Below are 21449 nucleotides of genomic sequence, written 5' to 3' on the forward strand. Positions count from 1 at the left end.
CCTATTTATGAGGAACTAGTGAGGATAAATAATAACAGATGTTCTCTTTTTCTTTTACATAGTGTCGAAGCAGTGTATCCACAGGATCAGTTAATCATTTTAACATACATCTTGATTGCTGGGGTAAAACTTTCCAAACTCCTCTTACAAGAGCCACCATGTTTCTCTTTATAATGGTTCCAAACCCCATGCTAGGCTAGAACTGTTGCTCTGGAAGGAAGAATGGCCTAGAATTCATCAAAGCTGTCATACAGTGTCAAGGAAAGATGGTGCTTTGCCAGTTGCACCCCATCAATGAAAAACTAAGCTTGTTTAAGCTTTATGCTGCCACCATGCCATGCACTTCAAGAGCAAAGTTCAGTGTCACAGTCCTGGTGTTCCTTTTTCTAACTAAGAGAATGCCAAGAAGAGCACTTTCCCACAAACAAGTATGTGGGAGATAGTAAATGCAATAACAAGGTTAATTAAACCACCAGGGTGCTTCAAGACTGGAATGATTCAGTCAGACAGAAACAAACAATTTTTATTCCTTTATTGTTGTTTCTTTTTTATCTGTGAGCCAGGGGGTGGGAAGAGGACCAAGAATTCAGACATGGGAAAGATCTGGATGAACTTAGGAACTATTCTAGTAGTTTAGAGTCTGGAGAATGCTGTCGAGAAAAGTATTACAAAAACAAAAACCAGGAGGAATGCTGAAGCAGCTTTTTCTGGAGACACAGCATGCATAGTTAGGGAGTTCCTAGACACGTTTCTGCCTGGATCCAGCTACTTTTCCTTGAGTTGGAGAACACATATTTGGAAACCTCTGACTGACAACAGCACACTGATGAGTAGATATCCTTTGATGTGAAGTGAATGATCATGCCATCAACCTTCATAGTACTGGCCAATGAGAAACCTCTGAAAATAACATGAAAAGAATAAAAAAAATAAATGATCAATAGAGAAAAGGCAAAACTTCTAATAAGAAGAGATAAACAAAGATAAAAATTAGGCTACAAAAGCAAAAGTAATTTTAAACCATATTAATACCATATTTGTAATTTTTAAAATTCTTGTAGTGTTATAGCATGTTGTTACATTCACCAAATTTTATTTTCATTAGTAGAACTAATTGATAATAAAAGGAGGGAAATGCCATTTAAGCAAGCATCGTCTATGGTCTATGGTGTCACCGTAAAGGTTCGGTAAGATCTCAATACACAAACTATTTCAGTAAAACAAAAAGAAAATACATGAAAAATTGTGTATAATTGAGCATACACAAAGTTACCCTTCCAAAAATTATGAATAAAAAATTTTAAAGAATTTAAAAGAAAAAAGGTCGAGTATTTTTTAATATGAGGGATCCTAAAATTCTAATTATCTTACTTTAACAACTGTGAGAGATAAGACACAGCACACCAAACTCACCAACTATCATATGGTTTCACTTGGTTCTTCTTAATAGTTTACTATAGTCAACAACAAACTGTACCATAGTAGTGGAGAGAAATCAAAAGAAACATAAAACTCCAAAAGACAAAAAAAAAAATGTATATATGTGTGTGTATGTATGTATGTATGTGTGTGTGTGTGTGTGTGTGTGTATATATATATTCCAAAGAAAAAACTCTAAAAATGGCAAATAAAATACTCCAAATAAGAGCTAATTACTGTCTGGCAGAACTAATAAAAGAAAAAAAAATCAAAGCTAAATGAAAGTTTTATTACATCTCCTTTGCTACTAGAAAGCAGCTTGAGGTACTTGTACAAAACCTGGGCTTTTTTGGAATAATGACTTTGGGTTTGTGTTTCTTTTTCCAAACATTATAGATTAATAGTATATGCACAATAAATGAATAATGGACCATTAAGCTTTTCCTAAGACTCTTTTTAAAAAAAAAAAAAAAGATTTAATCTATTTATTTCACAGAGAGAGAGCACTAGCAGGTGGAGCAACAGGCAGAGGGAGAGGGATAGGGAGAGAAAGAAGCAGGCTCCTCACTGAGGGGGGGAGCCCAATACGGGGCTTGATCCCAGGACCCTGGGATCATGACCTGAGCTGATGGTAGATGCACAAATGACTGAGCCACCCAGGCTCAGCCACCCTTTTAGTAAGACTGCTAATGATAATTTTCAAGAAAGAATCTCAAACTCAATTATAATGGTGGAGGAAGCTTCCATTTTTGAGAATAATGTATTAGTCCTATGTAGCTATATCCCACGAGGCAGGATTTGGCTGTCAAGTCCTAGAAAGTCATTATCAAGAGGCTCTACTTTAGCCATGTAACTGCAAATTTGATCCAGGTTTCCTTTTCTAAAAATGGGATAACAAAAAGAATAAAGGACTAGCCATACTTACAATCTTTTCTTTAAATATACGGGAAACATGATGTCGATGTATAGTTCATTATTTGAGACATTTCGTTTGTCTCCTCTACAACAATTGAGGCAATACACAAAAATGAAGGCCCATTCAAACTTGTTTACCTTTTCAATCAGAAAAAGAAGATGCTTGTCAGTGCCTCAGTGGCTCCAGTTTGTTAAACCACTGCCTCTGGTTAGGGTCATGATCCCAAAGTCCCAGGATTGAGTCCCACTCCAAGGCTCCTTGCTCAGCGGGAAGCCTGCTTCTCCCTCTGACCATCTCCCCCTCCTGCTTTCTCTCTCTTTCTCTCTCAAGTAAATAAGTAAAATCTTTAAAAATAAATAAATAAATAAATAAAGAGAAGATGCTCAGGTCTTGAGAATTGCCTGTCCTGTTTCATAGGTAGCACCTGTATTGCTGCTACACATCTGTGGAAGCACAGTATCAGCCAACTGTTAATCAAGGATCACTTCCCTTCAAAGTGACTGATGATCCACTGTTAAAACAGCTTATAAAAATAACTTCTCCTTCAAAAAGGTGCTTCAGGGTTTTCAGACACATCTCACCATTTCTGCTAGCTTAATGCATGTTTGAAAGTTAATTTCTCATTAATATTTAAAGTAGAAATGGCTTCAGAACAAATTTTAAATGATCCATTACATTTTAGAAATAAAATATTATTGGCATTATTTTCATCTCGATTACAAGGAATAATAATGTCCAAGATTGGCTTTTAAAACTGTTAATGAGCCCTGGCAATGTGAAAAAGATATGGATTAGGTAGATGTAATGAGATATGATTAAAGGGTGCAGGCACTGAAGGGTGTTGGGAGAAATTCTTTTCTGAAAGAGTATAATTAGTGTCTGATAAAAGTACTTAGTAGATAAGATTTTTGAAGAAGAAAGGTTAAGATAAACACATACTTTATGACAAACCTGCTTAATTTTTCCCCTTTGGTTCTCTTACATACTCAATATTATGTTGAAGTTTCATACATAAATAATGTTTGTCAAATACTTCATGCAATTCTACCAGACAATTAGAGTGTTTTAATTGCCAGACACCGAGAGCAGAAAATGTGTTGAAACATCTTATTCCATTTTCAGTGTACATTTCTTTGTTGATTTATGTAATGTAGCTAATAATATGCAACCTACCCTAGTTTTAAACAAACAAATGAACTTCTAAAAAGCAAGCTTTCCATAAGTTGCTAAGCAACTCCAAAGGCACATTTTATCAATTTAATAAATAACATTTAGATGACAAATCCTTAAGAGAGATTTCTAACTCCATTTTATAAAAAGTAGAAAATCCAAGCAGGTACCCCTCTGATTTTCCTGTTTCTGAGGCCACAGAGCTAGAAAGAGGCACTGCCGTCTTCAGAGGTACATCAGACTCACTAAACAAATAAAACATTTTGTCAATTGAAGTTGTTATATAATAGAAGTTAGGTTCTGGGACTCATTGTGCAGCTCTGAGAGCTCATGCTTCATTCCCATAACTGAAGGTTTCTCAGCCTCAGCCCTATTGACTTTTTGGACTAGATACTTTGTTGCCCTGGGGGGTTCTCCCATGCATTGTAAGACTTTCACAATAATTATCCTGGGCTTCTACTTGCTAGATGCCAGTAGTGGCCTCCTCATTGTTAAAACTAAAAATATGTCTCCCAACATTGCCAAATGTTCCTGAGGTGGGGACAGGGAAGGTTGTAGGGTGTCAGAAATCACACCCAGTTGAGACAGTTAAGAACTACTACAGATGAATAATGAGTAAAGATGCTGTAGGAAAGGTATCTTGAGCTTAATTGGAGAAGAAGATATCATGACACTGTTTCCATCAGTCAACACCTAATATATCCTAGCACCACCAACAATGAAGAATAAAGGAGTAGTACTGATTTCAGGGGTGCTGTGGCTCTTGCTCCATTCAAAGCTCGTTATTGATCTTATCATTTCAATGTAATTCCCACTGTTTAAAAACTTGGTGAGAAAGGGCGTTGTCATAGTTCTGTCTCTGTTGTAGTATCCCATGCCAGACTGCACCAAAGGCTTTTCTCCTACTCTTTTTTACCTCAGTTTTCACTATACTCAAGTGCTGACTAGAATCATCTAAATATAAATCTGAGTTTTAATAAAGCCATCCTCTGCCCATAGCACCACAATAGGTCTCTATCACTTCTGTTATCAAATACAAACTCCTCTTACGTGGTCTTACAAATTACCGCCAAACTCCATCTCACCAAACATCTTTCTCATTTTCTACTTATATCACCTTTACCCCCTCAAACACAAACATCTTGCATATGACCATCTTCCTATGTGACACATAAAGGACAAACTCATTTTCTCCATGAAAGTTTTCCTAATTAATCCTTCCTTTATTTCTTATCAATATCATATTTCTGTTAGAAGAATGGCATGACTGCAAGTTAATATGTGAGTCAACTGTTTACTGAATGTTTTCAATATGCCACACTGAATATTACTTAGTAGCTCTTTCTATCAATTTATGTTTACATTATTTATGCTCAACTAGACTGTAAGTCCCCAGAGGATAAGAACAGGTCTTATTTGTATCCCTCTTAATAATAATGCTAATAAATGTTTTAAATTTGATTAGCAATTATAACCTTTCAAATTCCATTCCTGGTTATTAACTTGTTGGTTATATATTTTCACTATTTTATAGTCAATGAAAATGGCACATTAAATACTCTAGGGACTAATCTATGGTTACACAACCATAGATTAGTAAAACATTCATTTAATATATGCTGACTGAATTCAGCCATACAACTTCACAACTACAAAATTTATCTCTTGTTTCTAAAGTTGTTATGGCCTTTAAAAAAAAAAGTGTTTTTCTGAACAAGAATAGCTGAAGGATGCAGAAGACACAACGCAGAAGTGAATTAAGGTTTTCAAGGGTTAAATTATGACATAGCAGGAAAGCAAAAGAGAAATTAGTTACTGCCTCAAATTGGGTACAAGAGATTACCTTCACAGACCTTGACCTCTGGTCATAGTAAGTAAAACTTTAAAAAGAAAGCAAAATGGAAAAGCCACAGAAGGGCTGATAAACCCCCAAATTCTAAAAATCACAGCTTTTTACTTCATTCACACGAGTAAGTCCAGGAAAACATTTTCAACAACTCGGGAAGATTTCCTTTTACTACTTTGGGGAAGACCCTTCAAAAGAAAATCAAAATGCCTGTAAAAATCATTTATCTATCAACCTCTCAGCTGACTTCAACAAAACACAAGTCAAAGGTCAGTTGATTTCTGAGGCTATTCACTAACCCTAACCACCTGTGCCCAAAGAGGCAACATGTTTATTCGTACTTCTTTCAACATTCATTGCATGCCTACTAAGTGCAGACACTGATGTAGGCCCTGAGGGAAAACAAAGATGCCTGAGTCTTAGTTGCTGATGTGAATTCATCCAGGAAATTCAGAAAGGGGCACGTGATCTAAAAAGCCAAACAAAACAAAACACCACCAACAAACAAACAAACAACAACAAAACACGATTATCTTCAGTGTGGGCATTTTCTCTCAACCACTGGCCCTCCTCCACTCCATTTCCCACAGAGGGAAGCCACGAAATTAAAGGAAATTCAGAATAAAGAGAAATGACGGGAACAGGTGAAGGCCCCAGCAGCTCCAGAAAGGTCTTGGAAACGGCTCTCCACACATCCCTGAGCCACGTGATTCTGCGGAAGTGCGGGCGTAGGGGACGGTCGCGACCCCACAGGGGGACCGGAAGTGCAGGATCTGGAGTGCGCGGGAGAAATTGCCCTGAGCAGGGTTTGACTCTAGAACCGAGGTCGTTTGAAGCCTCTCAGAGGTTTCTCGGACCACGCGGTCCCATCACGTCCTTAACAGGCTTTCCGCAAAATGGGGATTTTCGAGCTCTTTGGAAGAGGTTCCTAAATGTGGCTGTAAGCTTGACGTGAGTTGTGCAGGGAAGGGGCCGCGCGCCTCTCGCAGCTTTTTGCTCGGCGACTCTGCGCCCCCCTCACCCCTACAGGGAGGGGAACGGGCGTTCGTCCTCGAGTCACACGAGCGGCGCGCGGACCTGCCCGGAGCCTGCCGCGCGGCGCCCCCTTCCTGAGAGAGGAAGACTGAAGTGGGAGGCGGGACGGGGTCCCGGCGTAGGGGATGTTAGAAAGCAGGCACGCCGGGGCCCCGACGCTCCCAGAGGGGCACTGAACGTGTGTGCGAGGAAGGGGCTCCAGCTAGGGATGGGGCGGGGATGGCGGGGGGGTGGGGGGAGGTGGGGCTTCGTTCTCGCCGCCCTCCTTCGCGGAGGCTTCGGCCGGGTTCGCGGGGCTGCTGGTGAAGCGGGCTGAGGCGCGCGCTCCGGCCTCCGCGGACGCTCGGGCTGGGGCGGCGCTGTGTGGGCGGCTGAGGGAGCCGGGGGCGGGGGGAGTGGGGAGTGCACCACGGGGCTCTTTTCAAATTAAATAGCTAAGAATAGCGTTGGCTCCGAGACTTTTATCCAGAGGGTAGTCAGGGAGCTAGAAACCCGGAGTGTCAGTTTGTCTTCCCCGTTCCAGAATTAATTCTGGAGCTCTCAGCGTGGACTGACAATGCGTGACCCGGAGGAAAGAGAGCGCCTCTTTTTCTCTCCCTCAGGCTCTCCGGCTCCCGCTGCCTCTTTCTTTCCCCGTGGACGGAATCGCCCCCGCCTCTACCTTCACCCCACGCACCTCGATGGACCGCCTCAGGAGTCCCTTAGATACGCCCCCAAACACAGAACGACCACAGCGTTCCACTTCACTTCCCCTCAGCATTAGGCGACTTACATCAGCATAGGCTAACCAAGAGAGTCTCTTGCTGGTCTTAATATTTATTAAAATGCACCAGTACGGTTTGTTCCCAAGGGCATGAGGGAGAAAATAGCTCGACTCCGCGCCGAAGGTCAATAGATCTTCACAACTTGGTTTATGAGATCACTTTTAAGTTCTCCTCAGTCCAGTTTCACTGAGAATTCAGTCGTGAGAGGAAACAGCGTTTGAGATGAATTTTCATCACATTAGACGTATGACTTCTCTCTCTCTACTGTCTTTGAATGTCCGAAAATGAATTGGGAGCTATAGGTTAATTTCCAAAGGTCTAAGGACCCAGAGGAACCCCGACTCCCCTTCCCTGCACTGCCTGCCCTCAGGCATCCTGGAAATGGGGAGGACACCCTGGGATCTGTGGCCGCGGAACTGAGGTCCCTAACAAGTTATAATTGTTGAAAGAGGGAGGAGGAGGGGAGGAGAGAAATGGAAAGGAGGAAAAAAAAAATAACATTTGTGTTCATTTACACATTTCCTGTGCGGAACAAAAAAGTCCCACCATCAGCAAAAGAAGTCTCTTCCTCCAAAATAGCAGCCAAAGAGGGAAAATTAGAATATGCATAAATTCCTTCATTTTCATTCGCACAGAGCATGATTTCCGGCAGATTTGTATTTAAACTGCTCGATTAATCCCAATTTCTGAACAGCATTTTACTTAGCATCTTCCCAAAACTCACCTAAAGAATATTACTCTCCTCCCACCACCCTGTTTTGAAGCCTCCCTCTTTCCTGTTCTTCAACTGCCAATGAGAATTTCATTGATAAAACTGTACCTTTATTTTTCCCATCCACTGTTTTCAAAACTGCACTGATGCATCGGACTACACTTTAATACAAACTGGCTGCTGTCTGCGAGCCATAACTGCAGATGAGAGCCTAGTGGAGAGGATATGTTTTTGAAAATGTGTATCTAGAAGAGACTAAACATGATAGGACCAAAGACTTTTGCAACTTCTCTCGTGCATAGAATCCTTTCCTGTTCTACACAGGTCATATTCTTTCACCATTAGCAATAGTTAGAATGCTTGAACTTTTCCTCCCCCAAACTTCCTTCGCCACCTATTACCAGTTTTTAAGGAACATGATGGACAATCATGACCTTCTTCAAAGAAATATTACTCTTCATAAATATTCAAAGTGTGTCAGTCCATTAAATATCCCCCCCACACACTCAGCCCATTACTAAAAATGTTTGCTTTGCCACTTGTGCAACGGATCTGGCTTTATCTGCCTTGAAAAGTTCTTTGTTGGAAAAAAATGTTAGCATCATTTGAAACCATTCCTTTCCAAATATCATCACTTGTCTTGGGGTTACTTCTTCTATCTTCGAAACTGTAGATATGTCTTTTCTTTAATAGTAGGATGTTAATGTTTAAAGAATGAAATTACTGCATCTTGGTTTATTGAAAACATATATAGATCGCAATTCCATTCATCCCTAAATTCCTTATTCTTGCAACACCCCAAGACAGAAAGAAACCTATATTTGCTTCTTAATACTGTCTAAGCAGAATGTAGTAGTTCTGCCTTTCTCTCATTGTTTACAGATCATAAACCCCAATTACTGGTAGTTAAAAAGTTACAAATGATAATATTTGTTTAGATCTTAGTTTCTATAAAGAATGAATATACACATTTGAACTATATGTAACATGGCATATATAATGTGTATATATGTGTGTATAAATGCATAAGCATTTAAATATCTGGTTTATGTACGTTAAAGATTTTTCAAGATATTGGGATATAGAATATTTTGTTAAATAAAGGCATAAACTGAGTGCACGCAAATGTCTGCATGACTTTTACTACTTTGTGAAATAACTGTTTTTGGTGTATCTTTACTTTCTATCAAATATTCCCATTATAAAAGTATTAATTTAATGTCTTTTAGTTAGGCATGTCTCCAAGGACTCAGAGGTTTTCAGTTATATACAATTAAAATCAAAGTGTTTGAAAATAAATTCTTAAAAGCCATACTCTGGGGGTGTGTGTAACAGAGTTGAGGGCCCTTTTACTGGAAATATTGATTTCTTTTAATTTTCTTATTGAAATGAATGGCACTTATCTCTGAATCAAAGGAAATTTTCCAATAAAAATTGCAATAACAATATTTTCCTTAAAATGTTATTTTAATTAGAACTGGATTTTATATGGAAAGCTCCAGTCTGATTTCAAGTTGCAGAGCTGTAGTTCCAGAAGAGCTTAAGTGAACTTAGTAGTTCTTAGTTATTGTTAGTACACGGAGAAAGCCTGGGAAGCCATTGAAGAGCAAAGCGATACACAGTTTTAGCCAAAGTCGCCTTACTACCATTGCAGAGTGAGCACTACCTCAGTGAATTTATCTCTAGAAATGAAAGCTCCTCAGTCTTGGTCGCTCTTAGTGAAATAATATTCTCATGAACAGGAATATTTTTGTACTTAAAAAAAAAAACTAGACAGAAACGAAAAAAAGATTGTTCAGCCTCCCTGCTGTGAAAGGTGCATAGATAAGATGCCTGGTACTACTAGCAGGGAGGCCGGCCCTTTCTTCCCCACCCTTGCTTCCTTTAACTACTGTTGGGTTTAGTTATGGACTGTGTGCATATGTGAAGTTGAAGACAGTATCTAAAGAAAAAAGTTTTCTAGAGAACAAAACTGGCTATTGACAGTTATGCCTTTTGTAATTTGTTTTTGAAGAAGGTACACAGATCTTATTTTCTCGTAAATGTTCAGGGCTACATTGATTTGCAAGAAAATACAACAAAGCCTAAAACTTTAAGTCACCCTTCCTTGCTTCCTCCCAGTCCATTCTTCTGTAACTAAGGTCTGTTTCCATTTGGTCTTTGCTGCTGCTGGGCTGCTGAGGAATTTCTGTCTCAGTCCTGCTCTCCTCTCCTGTAGCTCCCCTTCATCTCCTAACCAGCTTTCTTTCCCCTCCACAAATGAAGGCAATTATCAGACAACCTGCTTTAACCCCAACATCTGCCAGACAAGCATTGAGTCTCATTCCCTCCCCACCTGATTTTTATTTTCTTTCATTTCCTTTTTCTTGGTGGGGGGGGGGGGGGGCGGGCAAGGGCTTGGGAGATGGAGAGAACATTCCGGCTGAGAGGAATTAGATCCCTGCAGGTACAAACTTACTGGCAGATTCTTCAGAGCATAGACTCAGGAACTGGTGGCTGTTCTTGCACGTAGAACAGTAAACCTTGGCAGGTTTACAATTGACAAAAGCACTTCTACCTCCCCCTAAGGAGATAAGCTTAGCTTTACTAACTGGATCACCACTAGTTATTAACATCTTCAACCTGGGTTCTTCCTTTCACTTCTACTCCCCTCATTTTATTGTCCCCTTTCTGTCCCTTCATCCCGAAAGTAATCAAAAGAGTTGATGATCAGGGAGACCTAATTCCTGATTTTTGTGTCTTGCCCTTAGGGCTGAGTTCCTCAGGGCCAGTGTCCTCTTTAGACTCAAAGGAACCTCAGTTACTTTGTCCTTCTGAAACTCCTCAACTTTGTGAACACGATTCCCAAATATAACAATTTGTCCATTCATCAGCAGGGCTCCAGCCAGAAAGCACCAGGTTTTTCTACCCAAGAATCCCTTCATACATCTACCTCAGTCTCCATCCCAGATTGATTTACCTGGGAATGGTGCCCAAGGGGGACATGCCTACAGCAAAGAAGAGGAATGGGTACAAAAGTACTTAGTGCTATTAAAAAGACCTACCATATTAGACCAAGGCAGTCTTTTTTAGAACACTTGAGTTGGACTGGAATGGATCATCCATCTAACCAGTGAAACAAGAACTCAGAGGAATGCCCGTTACAGCCATGAAACACATTTCAGACTGAAATGGATTCCATCTTCATCCTGTCGACCAAAGAAATTATTTTAAAATTGTTTCTGCTATTATTGTTTGCATTATTATTAACATTTTATTTCTGTCATTATTGCTGCAGTTTTGTTATTTTATTTTTGTTGTTGTTGCAGCTATTATACTATTCAGTAGAAGTTTAGAAAGATTAGTCAGATTAATTAGTTTATTGGTAATTTAAAGCTGAAAACTGGTAATTAAGCCAAAAAACTAAAAATGATCAGGGATGATTCATACCAATGTAGGATTTGGGAGGAAGAGAGTCTAAATTTTGGATACAAAATTTGGCAGCTGTGAAATAAACAGGACTTGGGGATCAGAAATATGATAATTGAAATATTCTTAGTCACTCAACTTCTCCCCCTCCTCCAAATTCAACTTAAGATCATTCTGTGATTTGCTTGATAGAGGAAAAATACTATATTTGCTTTTGTTGACAGAGAACAAAGACCCCATGCTTTTTCTTCATGTGATTTGCATTTGCACGTGGATTCCCTTGCTTAGGACATCCAAATATCTAAGCTCACTCCCCTCCAAGTTTGCCTCTCTTTGCTCTAGTTATGCACCTCACTGGAGAGGGTGCATCATATAAGACAGGTATACAATTTCAGCCCTCTCCACAGACAGATTCCATGGAATATAAATTCAATAATGCAATTCTCTCCACAACAAGCTCTCTGCTCTCTTTCAAATATAATTAATGTTTTGATAGTGTAGTTCTTTAACTACATATATACACACAAAAACAGACGCACCCTCTAGCTTTGCTGTTTGTGCATTTAAAACAGAAATGGATGTGGCTCTTTCAGTGACTCCTAAAATTCCTCAACTCAGTCAGCCCACAGAGAAGAAATCTGTTTAGGTAATAACTGCACAGTCTGTTGTGTGCCCAGAAATATTTAAAACAATAAAAAATGCAAGCCCCTAGATTTTGATAGTCATTTTTTGTCAAATTTCCTAGAAAATAAAGGATAGTCTGAATTGATATTCTGATACAGACATTTACTAGATAACAGTCAAAATCAACAAAAACATGGTCCTAAACTACTGGTTGTCTTTTCCAAGTTTTGATGATGGAAACTGAATTTCAATACCTTCCATTTTATCCAATTGGTGCTAAATGAACACAGATGTATAAAAACTAGCAACCATAATAGGCAAAACTACAATGACTTCCATAAAAATTCTTTACTCCATCAAACACCTCAGTCATGTTTTAGGTGGATTATTTCATTTAATTACAATCGGTTGTATATTAACATATTCATATGTGAAATAGATGGTCAGAAAGAAAGATGTAGATGACAATATGGCTAGTAGAAGTTAAGTAAGCAAATGCTGCTGAACTCCCATATTCAAATGTGCCATATCCCTACCATTTCATTTCTACAAGCTGGTTACAATTATAAGAGGACAAATAACCTCTCAGACTATAGGACATGATATATTTTCAGTCTTTAATAAAGAAAAATACATAATCTATATTTCTTAATCCAATGAAAGTATAAACTTTAATCTTCCCATATTGTTACTGAGTTGAAGAAGCTAGTTATTTGGAACTAATACACTGGTTTCCAAGCATCTTGGACATTTTGTTTGACTCATAAATGTGTATGAGTTGCTGGCAGGGGAAGCATTTTACACATTTTTCCACAAAAATTTTAGAAGGCATACGTAAAAGAGATTTCTCTTACATCTTTCGAGGTTTAATTTTCTTACTCTTCATGTAGGTTTTGGTGTTTGGAATTGTGAAAGAAGACAAGAGAATGAACAAGGAAAGGAGAACATGTGGCTGATTCCAAATAGATCGTTTAACTGGATGGGAAGAAACAAAAATATTTCCCCGGTGCAGTTGTACAAAGAAAGGGAAAAGTGTGTGATCCATCAAGAGCTCACTTGTGCTTTTTGTTATTGTTTTAGATGGTGGCCCATCAGGGTTCCTTTCCCATTACTTTCCTCCAAATTGTTTTCCTTGAGAGCATAAATGTGGAGACTATTTGTCCCTTCATTCTCTCACAGGCTAATATTTAACAGCAAATATTTTAGTTACATTTTCAGTAGAAAAAGTTTTTACAGGTATAGAGATTCAGTCTTAGTACAGAAGCAAATTACCAACTCCAATTGGTTAGATACACTTGATATTTGCTTGTGGTGAGCTGTAAAATTTTTTATATATGTAAGATTTTTACAGTATTGATCAGTAATGACATGTGAGCTATCAGAAAGAAATCCTCTTTGAGACTATATTTGTTCTAATTTCTTCCTCATTTTCCCTTTTGATTTGTTTTTGAAACAGTGACATGACTACTTTTCTGACTCTCAAATGAGGTTTCCTTTGGCTCAGATTAATATTAAAGAAGATCACATACACGGTTGGAAAATATTGTTATTTTTCTTTAATGGGGAAAATTGGACTCCCGCGTGTCAGATCTGTGGTTTTCCGAAGGGCAATGGAAATGGTACTGACATCACTTTGCACTTTAACAATCGGATTTGGTCAGGGTACAAGTTGTTTGTTTAACCCGACAGCTCGGTGCACTCCGTCGCACGCTTTGCACACTCATTAAAACGATTATTCACGACCTGTCGAGTGTTTTCGGGTTCATTCACAGGAAAGTCTTGGAGCAAGCGAGAGCAATTCAAGTCAACACTGTCCACTACCCCGTGCACGTGAGGACGAGCTGGTGCGTGCGTAAAAAGACGGAGGGAGGGGTGGGTGAACACGCCTTAGCTATAAGTCCTGTTCATTCGATGCTCTGGAATCTCAGTCTCGAAAGAATGCCAAGAGTGCTTAGTCTTAAAAGGCTATGTCGCTGTGTTAACTTCAAGGGCTTGGCACAGGATAGAAAAATAAAATAAACCAAATAAACAAACTCAAATCTCTCCCTTCACTCCTTTCAACCTTCTGCAAAGCTTGAGGTCCCCGGGGCTCTCCCACCTTCTGCCTGCAGCTGCCGGACTGTGAGGCTCCACCTCTCACGTCGCGGAAGCTGAGGATAAGTAGTTTCTGGAACACTCGCCAGGGTGAAGAGATTAATTCCCTTTCCATCTCCCAATGCCCTTTCCTTCTCAAGAAAGAATTCGGTTACTTTTCCTTTCTATATTTCTCTTAAATAATGGAGGGGGTGGCAGGAACGGGGAGGGGAGTGGTGGTGCAAGAGATGAAGAATATGACTGTTAACCATATTTGGTAGATGTCTTCCAAATTACTAGGGAAGAAAGACTCCTCTTCCAAACTGCAAGCAAAATTCTATAAAACGAGGAGTAAATAGCCCTCGATAAATTAGACCACTTTTTTTTTCCAATTTCCAAGTCATCTTTCAATATTTTGTGATGATGATAATAAGCACAAACAGGAATGAATCTCAATCTCTCACAATTGCCTGTACCTATAAAAGACACACCCCGTGGTCTTTAGCTGTTGTATTTCTTCAAATGAGCCTTGATATATAACATTCAAATGTGGGCTGTTAGTTCAAGAGAAGACCTATATTCCTAAGGTGTGATTGTAGATATACACTAAATAAAACAACAGATGAATGTAGAAATGCATTTAATATATACTGAAGAATTCTGAAATATCCAGTTAACAAGAAGTAAAGCCCCAATAACTTAAAGTTAACAATATCATTTCTATATCCAAATCTCGCTGCCCCTTGATTTTTCATCTACATCCTTAGTAAACCCAGTGGCCAGCTTATTATGAGAAAAACCTAGTTATGCCAACAGAAAAAGACAAGGCTCACTCATTGGTTTTACCCTATCATATCTGACATAATGAAATTGTCTGTTTTTATATTTTACTGAAACATCCATATAATATGTGAAGAGAAGAATGGAAGTTTTCAAGTATCATGAGGTTCTAATCAGAAACAGGTTTCTAATTGCTAAAAAGCAAGTACGATAAGTAATTTTGTAAACTCTTTGGGTTGCTATAATTCACTATCAAGTTTACTTAAAATTGATCTGTCAAATGTGTTTCCTGTACAAGCTCTTTCATTAAAACCAACCTGCAATAATAATCAAGAGGCAGATGCTGAAATATGTAAGTAAATAACTGAAAGTCTCTGCATAAATAAACACAAATCAATGCAGTAATAGACAACACTATCGATGTAGGAATGATCGATTTTAGTCTTCCAACCTGCAATCAGAGCTTGCAACGTATAATTAAAAGTAAAATTTTCAACTCTACCACTACTACTACTACTACTACTACTACTGGGAAAATAAATGAATAAATAAACAAGCTGTGCTTGCTGCCAGTTTTACCTGATCCTACTTTATTCCATTTAGAGTATTTCTGAAGGGGTGGGAATATTCCACTTTTTAAGGAAAGCTTTGTCAAACTTTAAAACATTATTAATTATAAAAATCATAAAAGTATCAAATAATAAAATTCCCTCCTTTTTCTTGTTCTGAATTTTTCAACCTTTATCATACCCTCTAATTATTCAGCACATTTTAATAGGAAAAACACACACTAGTGCTTACTATTTTTGAAGATTTTTTCCCAACTACTATGACACTTTGGGTTTAAAGATTCTTTGGTCCCTTTGTTAAAACAAATAAGAAAAATTTAATTTCTTCAATATACCCTGAAGCTCTCACTCCCTGCCTGCATACACAAGCAATCTGAAATAAGGGGGAAAAAGCATCTGCGTTATTCCATAATTGTTTCTTACAATGATTGCAAAACAGTGTCTGACTAAAAGAAATAAACATGCCTTGGATTTCTAGAAATTGATATCTAGAATGGTTCAGATTTTGCTTAACATCAAATTTCCTTTTTGGGACTATTTATCTTTGGAGGGCAGAATTAATTTAGGTTAGCAAAAACCAGTGTATGATGATTTTGAGTATTTAGGTTCTGAAGAGTAATGAAATACAGTGTTCATATTTTTCTCTTAATCAACAAAGATGCTTATTTACATCCATCCTTGAATTACTGTAGTCCTTCTGGAGCACAGGCCTTTAAAAGAATTTCTTAGTTATGAAATTCAGCTTCTTTGAAAGTGATCTTTCTTACATAATAGCACCTAAATATGGGTTTTGGTTATATTACTATGTGACCAAGCATTCTCTAACTCCTCTCCTTCCCATCCAAGGGCAACCAGACCCAAATGGAAAAAATATCATCAGTTATTGTTTAGGGTTAATTTAACAGATAATTTAACTTCAAACAACAACAATCAGGTCATTACATTTCAGAGCAATGAGAAAATGAAAGAACCCAGAAACAACTCTCCCTAACTCCACTACAGTTTTGGGTTTTTCTGCCCAATCAACGGCATCAACAACGTCTGCCCTGCAGACGTAGAGTAAGATATGTTTGTACCTTAAAAGTGCTCTGATTCAAAGAATGAGACAGTAAGGGGAGCAGAAAGGAGGGGGTGGGTGGGTAGCCAAACTGAAGAAGACAACACAATTCAGGGAGTGCTAGCTCTGTAAGAAAATTCAACCTAAGGCGAAAATGAATACCCAAACATGTCTGGCAACAGAACACTGTTTCATTCGGACACGAATACTCAAATCTCGCAAAGTGCGCTGTGCTTTCCTCCCAGGCAGCTTTTCCGCAAGGCCAAAGACCAGGGGAGAGGATCACATGGGTTAAGCAACGGACTGCCAAAAGGACGTGGGGCATTTTATCTCCCCTCTCACCCCTACAGACACAATTTTGAGAATTACTTAATATTATTTTAAATGCCTTTTCTGATGACAACGATTTCAAGATTTTGCCTACCTCAAGTTTTTATAGAGGGTCAGGTGAGGCTGGAGTTAAAGCATCGAAATTAGGTCTTATGGAGGGTCGGGGGGGGGGCAGCTGGAAGTGGACGAGCTCTATTCTGCCTGTCCTTTTCTTCCCATCCTCTTTCCAAATTGAAGCACCCCCAGAGAATCTCCCACGGGATGCTCTCTGCCCACCCAAACCCCGGCCACCCTCTCTCCAACCCTTAATGTTAAGGTAACTCTTATCCAAGGCTAGCTCTTTTCCTTTAAGAACCCTTCACCTTGGACCACAGGCTTGGGCAGAAGGGAAAATGGGGTAGAGAGCGAAATAGAACAGAAGTAGGGAGTGGAAAAGAGAAAGGATGTCTATTACAGAGAAAACAGTTTTATCAACTAGCAGATAAGTGCTGAGATCTGAAACCGCACCAGGTAAATAAAAAGAAACAACTTTCAGGGAGGAAAAGGGCGGGGGGGGGGGCAGACAAGAATAAAAAGAAAAAAGGTGGGGAAGCGCGCCAGCCCAGGCTGTGGAGTCAATTTTCCTGGCATCAGGCAGTGTGAGCTACCAAACTCTAAGCTCTCCTTGTCCTGGGCAAGAGCGCCCTCACCTTGTTGCTCCCTGCTCAGCTTCGGGCTTCGAGTCCGCGGGAATCTCGGCCGCCACTTCCCGAAGCGCCTCTCCTACCCGGCTACCGGCCGCCAGCGCCGCCCGGACTCAGCAGCCCAAATCACTTTTCTACTTGATTCCAAAGGCCGAGAAAACAACGCGGCTGGATTCCTGACGCGCCACCGTGCCCTTCTCCAGCTTCACCCAGGAGTCCCTGAGGCGCCGGGAAGGCTAATAGGAAATCTCAGCGAGGGCCCCGAATACACTTCGGGTGAAACTAACCTGTGTCTGGCGCGCCCCGGGCACTCTCGGGACAGCCAGGCTCTCGAGCTCGCACTGCCGTCTCCTAAGTGTGCATTAAGAATCAATTATTTGCCTGAGATTCCCAAAGCCGGGAACTGGGATATTCCCATCAGGGACAAAGTCAATCCCAGAACGGTGCGCTTTTCCCGAGTCCTCCGAACAGGCGGAGGAGTAGCCCCCAACCCCGGTCCCGCCGCACTGTACCTGGAGCTGTTCCGCTAAATCCCGCGGGGACCCTCGCCTGACCCAGGCCAAGGAGCTGGGGGCGGAGGGCCAGATCTGGGAGAGGTTGGCAAAGTTAGTGTGAAAATAGAGGGAGGAGGGGCGTACTCAAAAAAAAAAAAAAAAAAAAAAGTGGGGGGGTGGGTAGAGAAAGAGAAGAAAAGAAAAAAGAACTTCAGAATTAGACAAGTCCTTGGCTCTGGAGCAAAGAGCTCTGTCTCAAATAGGGAGAACAAATGCCTAAGAGTTTGAACGTTAAGAAAGGTCCGTTAGGGTATTCTGGAAGCTGCGGCAAGACTCAGAAATCTTATTTCCACCAATTGAATTACTCGCACTTTGAGACCTATTTCAGTCTCCCACTACCCCTCCTACGCATAAATTCGACTCGTTTTCTCTTCATCCCTCTTTGCCATCTCTTCATCCTCTTTACTTAGGGATCCACGGTGCCTGTCTGCCGACGTGGAAAAATCATGCATTCTCTCATCTACTTCTGTTGAGAGCGCGCCCGCTAAGAAAATTTTTCCAAAAGAAGAGCACTTTAGCCCCGGACCTCAAAGACGCGGTTTAAGCCTTAGTAAAAAGCAATCTGGCATCGCTCTCCTCCCTCCGAAAAGCACTTGCACTTACCAATCTTGGGGTAAGAGTGTCCCAGTCCTTAAATCTTTTTCTTCGGCATCCTTCGGCCAACACCAGGCAGTCTTGGGTGAAGGGAAAAAACAGACAGAAATCGGAAGGGAGAAAAGAGACTCAAACATAACACAACACTACACCATATATTCCCCAGAGCCACTTTGGCCTACATCCTCAGGACATGGTCCAGGCAAACTGACCGCTGGAGTGGGGAAAAGGTCGGTTTGGGGGCCAAAAACCTAAGAGGTGGATTATTTTAACTGCTGGTGGTTGGGGGAGGGGAGGCCCTAGAAGGAGGGTAGGGAAAGGCGGATGGCTGGGATGAGAACACGCAAAAAGAAAAACACGCAAAAGAAAATCGAGAATGAAAGCCCTTTTGAACTCTTACAGGTAGGTAGTTTTTAGGAAGAATGCAGACGTGTGTACTCGCGAAAGGAAAATCTAGATGACCCCTATTCTTTCCTTATCTCCAGGATTTGGCCTCAGTTGGCTTCAAGTGTGGGGGGGGGAGTGGGAAAGGGGAGAATTTTAATTCAAATTTCACCTACCCCGCTTGTTGGAATGGCTGCGCAGATTTTCACGTTGGAGAGTTCCATCTGTCTGGCAGAAGCTGGAGTGGTGTTGGGGGCAGGTTATCTGGTGAAGTAGGAATGTACAGGAACCCCGCCCTCTAGGCACAGTTATACAACCCCAGCAACCCGTCTCAGCCAGCTCTAAAACCTCTAATGATCTTCACCTTCACCCTTTGTTAGCCTATTTCTCCAGCAGGCATTTAGTTCCAAACACAACTAGCCATCTTAGATATTTATAAAATTAATTTCTCAAAAGCAAAATTATTTCAACACAAATTCCTCAACAATGTTGTAGGAAACAGTTTTTAAAAACCACTTTTATATATTTAGAGCTCTAAATATATTCAATTTATCCACCTATTTGGGTGAAATATCCACCAACTTAAATATATACAATTATATCAATACAGGACTCATTTTTTGGTCTCTCTACACTTGATTTTATGCAAGTCATATAAACCACATGAAATCTTCCATTGCCATAAAGATACTTGAATTGAATTTTATTAGTTCTGGACTTCATGTTCACTTGACTTCCAATTTTGTAACAAGTTGGAGAAACGTATTTGGAAGAATTCTCTCACTGCTCTAGTTTAAATGATTTTCTCAATGTTTTATATATCAATAATCTATATTAACTTTGTATCAGACACATTCAAGTAAAATACTTTAACCTGGAGATAAACTGCAGTTTGATAATTCAAGTTTTAAGCTGTGATCATTTTTAGTTCCAAAATGTCAAAAAGAGCAAACTTCCTCTCATTAAAAATAATCTTTAGTATGAAAGAAGAAAAAAAAAAGCTTCTAAAAGTTTTGAAGTGTTTTTCTGGCATAAGCTAATTTTAACTGGAAAAAGTTGGTGATAACAAATATCAACACAACATTACAACCAATTTGTTGCAAAAAAAAGAACCTATTAAATGTCATGCTAGAACACTGAATGCCTTTGAAAAAGATAACTTGAGAGATGATGGGACAGATTGAGATAAATGAAATGTTCATATTGGGCTTCAGGAGGCCTTCATAAATTTCTCTCTCTGTATATCCTTCTTCCTATCTTGTATGCCTATTCAACAAGCTATTTTTACTTCTAGTCTCATCCATTATATATGTAACTTGGAGATGTATCCAAAGAGAACTTCCACTACAGTCTTTAGGTCCTATGAATTCAAAGAAGTCAGTTTTAAGCTTGACCTCAAAGTATGAAGTTTGTCATTGAAACTCGATTTCTCAAATCATGCAAATAAACATTTATCACAAATAAGTATACTCATTTAATATGGCCAGGAAAAAAAAAAAAAAACACTCATGGAGGAACTCTTTCTTCTCTATGTCCCTTTTACCACAATACAAGAGTTAAACTTTCTTTTTAACTTTTGATAGGCAAAAACTATTTCTTCTGTGCCAATACATTCTTATTCCACAAATAAAATCCATGGTAATAGCAAACAATACATCATCACCTTTTTTAGTGTAAACACATGCTTTTCGTTGAGCTGGTTTGGTTCACAAATATGTAATGGGGATTTCCCTTGCCCTAACCTCATTCACTTGGACTCTATTACTATTTTTAATGTCAGTCATAAATTTAGCCTCTAAAACAATTTATTTGTGGAATTTTCTTTTATGCTTCATTTTGAAGAACTGTTAGATATCAAGAAGTTGGACCTCTGCTTGAAACTGCTCTCTTACTAAGAAAATAAAATCATGTCCAGTCTGCTTAAAGGAGATAATTAAACTAGCTGTCTTGGTATATTTTAGTCTATTTCCCATTTGTGTATATTTGGTTCCACCTCTTTTAATTTTCCTGGACTTTATCTTTCTATCTTTCTTTGAGAGCACTCTTTTCTTTCTTTCTTTCCTTCTTTCTTTCTTTTCCTTCCTTCCTTTCTCTTTCTTTCTTTCTATCTTTCTTTCTTTCTTTTTGGTAGTAGGAGATGCCCCTCCCCAGATCTTTTTCCCTTTCTTCTGTCTCTCTCTTCCTCTGTCTCTCCCTTCCACAACCCACCCATCCCTATGTCCCAATATTAACTATTCTGCATTTCTATTTCAATTTATTTGAGTCAGCTTGCTTCTCCTAAGCTTTTTCTTTTTTCTTCCTTTTTTTTCCCCCTGAGCAACTCTCTTAAGTGTTTGCCGATAACATCTTGGGGACAGATTATTTTTCATTGGGCCCATTGTAAGAAGTAGCCAGCTTATTGCATTACTGCAGAACACATTTCAGACTATACAATTGTAACAAATGAACAACTTGTCCTCCATAGACTCTCCACAGGATCCAATTAGTTACTAAACCTTTTACTTAGGTTTTCTAATTATTTTCTGGAGCCA

The 21449-nt window shown here is 39.5% G+C and overlaps 2 long non-coding RNA genes across 2 annotated transcripts in view; both read right to left on the reverse strand.

Moving 5' to 3' along the window:
* Nucleotides 1-19358, reverse strand: part of LOC309866590 — a 185623-nt gene extending 166265 nt beyond the window's left edge. Inside the window, exons 1-2 of the long non-coding RNA XR_014312749.1 lie at nucleotides 19095-19358; nucleotides 18544-18614 (exon numbers count right to left, since the gene is read on the reverse strand). This is a non-coding gene — a long non-coding RNA (uncharacterized lncRNA). The remainder of the gene's footprint in view (nucleotides 1-18543; nucleotides 18615-19094) is intronic.
* On the reverse strand, nucleotides 518-18259 carry LOC309866448. The gene is made up of 3 exons (XR_014312689.1): nucleotides 17899-18259; nucleotides 10907-11050; nucleotides 518-900 (listed from the first exon to the last, which is right to left on the reverse strand). It is a non-coding gene; the product is annotated as an uncharacterized lncRNA (long non-coding RNA).
* Nucleotides 19359-21449: the final 2091 nt, after the last annotated feature.

This window comes from Mustela nivalis (genome assembly GCF_964662115.1).
Source record: "Mustela nivalis genome assembly, chromosome: 6".
In the NCBI taxonomy this organism is placed as follows: Eukaryota; Metazoa; Chordata; class Mammalia; order Carnivora; family Mustelidae; genus Mustela; species Mustela nivalis.